This window comes from Phyllobates terribilis, unplaced genomic scaffold, assembly GCF_046119375.1.
Source record: "Phyllobates terribilis strain yellow unplaced genomic scaffold, ASM4611937v1 Scaffold_65__1_contigs__length_7625178, whole genome shotgun sequence".
In the NCBI taxonomy this organism is placed as follows: Eukaryota; Metazoa; Chordata; class Amphibia; order Anura; family Dendrobatidae; genus Phyllobates; species Phyllobates terribilis.
The window spans coordinates 5,509,580-5,515,820 of NW_027362825.1; the positions used below are offsets into that span (position 1 = coordinate 5,509,580).

Genomic DNA, 6,241 nt, shown 5'->3' on the forward strand with positions numbered 1-6,241 from the left:
CTGCTCTCTCACACGTGCCTCCGCCCCCACTTCTAGAAAAGTCATACGTGGGTTAGCGCGCAGGCACTCCCGCAAGGCCTGCTTTAGCTGCACATCCCTGAGGCCTGCCACAAATTGGTCCCTTAAGATCACATCAGGGGGACCCATTCCCAGATTCCCCATGTCATCTTTTCTAGTGATATAGGCATGCACCCTCTGTAATGCATTAACATACTGCGTCACAGTCTCCCCCTCCTTCTGCACTTGGTGAAACAGCCGTATCCTCAGCTCTCCTACATTGGTGGGATCCCAATGCATCTCCTCCAATAGCTGCACCACTTTTTCTACAGTATCCCGGTCATGAGGAGGGCTGTACATCACGGAGTGCCAGGCCTTTCCGTCCAGGACCAGTAAGGCTATTTCAGCTTACATAGCTGGGGTCATCGGATGCATACGTAACATGCTCCTAACTCTCTCAACCAAGTCCCACAGCATCATATTGTCCCCGGTGAACTTTGGGAGATTGCTGAGCATGGCCCTCAGGGGCAAGCTAGATCTAGGGGCTCCCAGGATGGACTGATCTGCAATATCTGTGTCTAAAGACTGCATCCTGCCGACTACGCCAATTGTGACACAGGTACTTTATATGCAGTGACACAGAAACACAGAGCTGCCAGTACAGGGTTAATAAACATGGGGGGGGGATTTATTGTAACAGGGTCAATCTCCACACAGGGAGTAACGGGAAATATGGGGACAACAAGGGAAGTAGTAGGTAACAGGCTGTAACCGACAATCCACAGTTTGGCTAGATGTAGCAGAGTCAAAACGGTTGTAATCGGCCGTTGTACACTTAGCTGACTCTTGTTCCCCACAAGGCCGTTGCCGACTGATGCCAGTGTTGTTTTCTTCTGGCTTCCGCGAGTAAACAATGCTCCATCTTCTGGCGGCAGTTGGCGGTGTCCGGTTTGACCCGCTGAGCCCCTAGTCCATAACACTGCATCTCACTTGCTCGTCTCCACGGACCCTGCATCTCTTCTCCCTTTAGTGGGGCTTGACTCCAACTGTCAATTCCCTGCTTTCCCGCACAAAACTCCTTTTTCTCCCTCTTCCTAGACATGCCCCTAGCTCCCCGGTCACCTGACCCCTGAGCTCTGGCTCTGGACACGCCCCCAGCTTCCTGGTCCCCTGACTCCTGTGACCGCAGTCTGTTTTCCCCCTGCAACTAGAGGCACGGCCCCAGCAGTTCCGGATCCCTTGTTCTGAAAGTACTTACACCCCAGTCTTCCCCCTTACACCTAAACAGTGGAAATGCCCAACAAGTGCCCCCTTTTTGGAACTGATACCTGATTTGTGAAGTTTATAATGTAGCGTCATATGTCAGTTGTGTAGGACAACTTGACGAACACTACACAACTGACGTATGACAACCTGACGAACACTACGTCAGTAGTGTAGTGTTCATCAGGTTGTCATACGTCAGAAATTAATTTAGTAGTGCATGGAAGTATGGTACTTTTTGAAGCATTCTTTCATGCACAGGCCAGGTTTGTAGGGGCAGAAGTCACATTGATAAATGGTGTCCTTGCGTATTCCCCTTTTATAACACACTCGGCACCTCTTTTGTGACTTACCTTTTTTTGCGACTTGAGGGATCTCCCCTGGGAAATGCTGGCCTCATACAATTCGAGGTCCTTCAGTTCCAGAAGTACTGGGGCCCGCTCCATCACTTTGAAAAAGTCTATTTCTGTGAGGCTGGTGGTGTCAAACTTGATTCCTGATTCCGCCACGAAATCAGGAATGAGTGGCTCATAGTCTTCAGGGGGCGAGGTCCATATGGGGTCAGTAGTGAGGGGGGCTGGTTCGTCTTCTCTCCTGGGATGATTGTGGGGCGGCCCAGCAGCACCTGAGGAGGAAGAAGAGGAGGAGGAGGAAGAAGAGGAGGAAGAGGAGGACAACGAGGAGTCGGAAAAATAAAGAAATGTGGGATCCTCACCCTCGCTGTCAGTGTCGGAGGCAAGGAAAGCATATGCCTCCTCAGCTGAATAGCGAGTTTGGGATGAGTGGGACAATTTTTTTTTGTTATGTATGTAGTGCGTGTGTGTCTGTACTTTATTTAGAGTGTGTGTGTGTCAGTGTGCTTGGTGTGAACTTTTTTTTATGAAAAAAAAAAAGGGGGAAAAAGGGACTACTGAATGTGGTGCAAACAGCGATCATGAGTGTGGATCGGTGAACTATGTCACCGATCAATGCTCTGCAGCTGCTGGATATGCGCACGGATGTGTGGGAAGTGGGAAGAGGGGAATTGGGGTGGATGAGGGGAGATCAGAGATGGACTTACCAAAGTCTTCTCTGTTCTTCTTTCAGCAGCAGGCTCTGGAGCAGGATCAGCAGCAGGATCGGCACAGAAGACCCAGGAGCTGGAAACCCGGGTCCGGAGCTGGAGACCGGGCCCGGAGCAGGAGTCGGCGCGCGGAGCAGGAGTCGGCGCCCGGAGCAGGAACTGGAGCCAGGAACAGGAAACCAGGACTGAAGCTGGAGCTGGAGACCAGAACCAAGAGAATTAACAAAAAAACTCCTGAAAAGCAGCGAGCACCGACGTTGATCAGTGATGTAGTCACTGGTCAGAGCTCAGCCGCTGCAGGACGCATGAAAAAAAAAACCCGGATGGGAATGGAGGTAGGGAGAGGGGGAAGGGAGAGGGGGGATTGGGGAGGATGAGGGGAGAACAGAGATGGACATACCAAAGTCTTCTCTGTTCTCTTTTCAGCAGGCTCTGGAGCAAGAGACCCTTAACACCAGAGCAGAAGATCCAGAAGACCAGAGCAGGAGCAGCAGCGACTGGAGCAGGTGAGAAGACGGTCTTGTAGTGTCACAGAAGATTCTGTGGCACTACAAGGCCCAGCGACAGACAGATCAGATGTGACTGCTCTGTAGAAATCCTCACCAAGTGTGAGGGTCTGCAGGGCAGTCACAGGGGGGTGATAGGGTGGTGACAGGCTGGTCACCACCCAGTCACCTCCCGGTTAGGTAATCTGATTGGAGCGATCGATGATGACATTGATCGCTCCTATCAGAGTACCTGAATACAGGTGACCGGGCGGTCACAGGGAGGTGTCACCTCCCTGTGACCCCTTGTGGTGCATGCTCTACCCAAGCCATCTGATTGGTGACATTGATCCCACCAATCATACATGGCTGGGGGGCAGAACTAGCACCACAGGGGGTCACAGGGAGGTGTCAATATGCTGCTATAACTTTCTATTTTTCCTCTAGGAAAATTAATGCTTAGAACTGCTGAAGATATGAAAATATAATTTTCTTTTATTGAAACTTTTCTAGACCTCAGTTTACACTGTTGACATTGATCCCACCAATCATACATGGCTGGGGCAGAACTAGCACCACAGGGGGTCACAGGGAGGTGACACCTCCCTGTGACCGCCCAGTCACCTGTATTCAGGTACTCTGATTGGAGCGATCAATGTCATCATCGATCGCTCCAATCAGACCAGTCTGGGTCTTTCATCACATTACAGGAGGTCATGGGGTGGTGACAGGCAGGTCACAAGCCGGTCACAGCCCCATGACCGCTGCCCTGTCACCACGCGGTCACGCTACGATCGCACCGATCATGGCGCTTTGGGGTCAGGGCTGGGGTCTCCTAGCAACAGCCTAGGATCGGTGCTCTTAGGACCACCGATCCTAGGCTGCACATCACCGAAAACCGGAAACGGTGAGAATGCTGTGATTGGCTGTTCAGAATTGAACAGCCAATCACAACGATCGTGGGTGTGGTGGGGCTGCGACTTTCCCTGAGTTGCCGGCGCCATCTACCTTGAGGTAAGATGGTGCTGGAAATTTAATGCGATCACCGGGACCGCATTAAAGACCATGACCTAGTAGTATGTCATTGGTCCAATCGGCCCAGGTCACCATGACGCGCTATTAGGTCACACGTCAGAAAGGGGTTAAGGATGACCTATCACCGGGTCAAAAGTTTCCAGTTTTTGCCCCTTGTTTTATGCCCGCTGATCTCCTCACTATTCCTTTTTTTTAATCTGCCATACAATTCCAGAGATCTGGGATCTTTATGTTAGTGCAAATTTTTCTGTTCATTCCAAAGGGGTGTGGCTCACAGGATTCTCTGTGGGCGTGTCTTTAGGCTGCTCTGCATTATTACCCTGCGAGCAACGCCCCCTTGATAAAAGACAAAAAATTATCACTAAACAAAAATGCCCATATCTAAGGAACTGGATGGTGAATTTCAAAGAGCAAAAAGTGGTAAACTCAGGGGAACAGTCGGAATAAAATAGGGGCAAAAACTGCTCAGTTCTGACCTTGGGACGGGTCCTCGTGAAGGCGTTTCTCTGTACAGTAAAGTGCAGTATTTGGTCTGTTCCAAATACAATAAAAAGGTCTTATAACAAATTGTGGGTATTCTCCACTCTTGTATTATTGTCAATATGCTGCTATAACTTTCTATTTTTCCACTAGGAATATTAATTTTTAGAACTGCCGAAGATATGAAAATATAATTTTCTTTTATTGAAACTTTTCTAGACCTCAGTTTACACTGTTGAAGTTTACAGCTCATCACCAGCCGAAATAGCTCAGTCGGGAGAGCGTTAGACTGAAGATCTAAAGGTCTCTGGTTCGATCCTGGGTTTTGGCATAAGGAAAGGCATTTTTTTAAAGAATATTTTTACTTTTTCCTCTGCGTTGATTTTTTTTCCAGGACTCCACAATTCACAGATCATAAAGACACTTAATATCATAATCTTAAAAATGGCAATCATGGTTTACAAATCTGTAACGTGTGCATCTGATACTAGTGGACAATATGACAACTGCAACATTTCATTACTAATTATTATTTACAAATCTATATTCTTGTACCGTGTTAGCCAGTAGATAGAAAAATATTTAGATTTGAGAGTCCTCAGTGGTTGATACCTTTTAATGGCTAACTGAAAAGATGATAACAAATTGCAAGCTTTCGAGACTACTCAGGTCTCTTCATCAGGCTAGTATAACACAAAATCTGGAGTCACATATTTATATACAATAAGACAAACAAGAGAAGAAAAAAATGCAATAGGTAAGACAGATGATGAAAAGCAGAGTTATTATGGAAGAAATAAACAGTTCTGGCTATAAATATTTTAGCAGTTAATAGATAAGGAGTGTGAAGGTTTTATTGTCCTGTGTCCAGTGTTGTGATGACCTCACAGGTCTGAGAGTCTGAGGAGCACATTCCTTAATTGATGTAGAATGACATAAATCCATGCGACACATTCATTCCTGCTCTGAAAGTGTTAAAGGTCATCATCAGTTTATATTCTGAGATTCTTCTTTCTCTTTGAGATTTGAAGTTACCTTTTAACCCCTTAACAACATTAGACGTACTAATATGCGTCTGTGCCCTGGGACTTAAGAGCCAGACCCGTATTAGTACGTCATCGCGCGTGCACACAGGCTGTGCGGGCGCGATCGCCGCCGGGTGTCAGCTGATTGTCACAGCTGACACCCAGGGCTGTGTGCAGGGAGCGGTCCCGCACCGCTCCCGGCACATTAACCCCTGCAATGCTGCGATCGAAGTCGATCGCAGCATTGCGGTGGCAAGGGGAGGTGATCGCAGATACTCACCTCCTCTTCCGGCCTCCAGCGCTGTCTGCCGTGGCTTCCAGGATGTTGCCATGACGACCCGATGTCGCATGACAGCATCCGGGTCACCAGACAGCAGGAAGATTTTTTGGACATGCGCAGTGCATCTCCAAACTATCTTCTCCCTGTCCAGCGCTGACAGCCTGCATGGCACAGGAATGGTGCTGCATTCCTGTGCCATGCAGGCAATCAGAGAAAAAAAAGTGAAAGTCCTATAGTGGGACAAAGTAAAAAAGTATAAATACTGTCAGAAAGTGAAAAAAAAAAAAAATATTTAAAAAAAAGAATCCACCAAAAATAAAAATATAATGTACCCATCAATAAATATTATTATAAAAAAAAACAATAAAAGTACATGTATTTGGTATCGCCGCGTCCGGAACGACCTGACCTATAAAACTGTCCCACTAGTTAGCCCTTTCAGTGAACACGGTAAAAAAAAGAAATAAAAAACAAAGCAAAAATCAATGCTTTATCACCATACCGCCAAACAAAAAATACAATAACACATTATCAAAAAGACGAATATAAATAAAAATGGTACCGCTGAAAACGTCATCTCGTCCCGCAAAAAACAAGCCGCCATACTGCTCTA

At 47.4% G+C, this 6,241-nt stretch overlaps 1 non-coding gene across 1 annotated transcript; it reads left to right on the plus strand.

Annotated features, from left to right (window-relative positions):
• Positions 1-4,581: 4,581 nt before the first annotated feature.
• TRNAF-GAA (transfer RNA phenylalanine (anticodon GAA)) lies at positions 4,582-4,654 on the plus strand. Its single transcript has one exon. It is a non-coding gene; the product is annotated as a tRNA-Phe (tRNA).
• Positions 4,655-6,241: the final 1,587 nt, after the last annotated feature.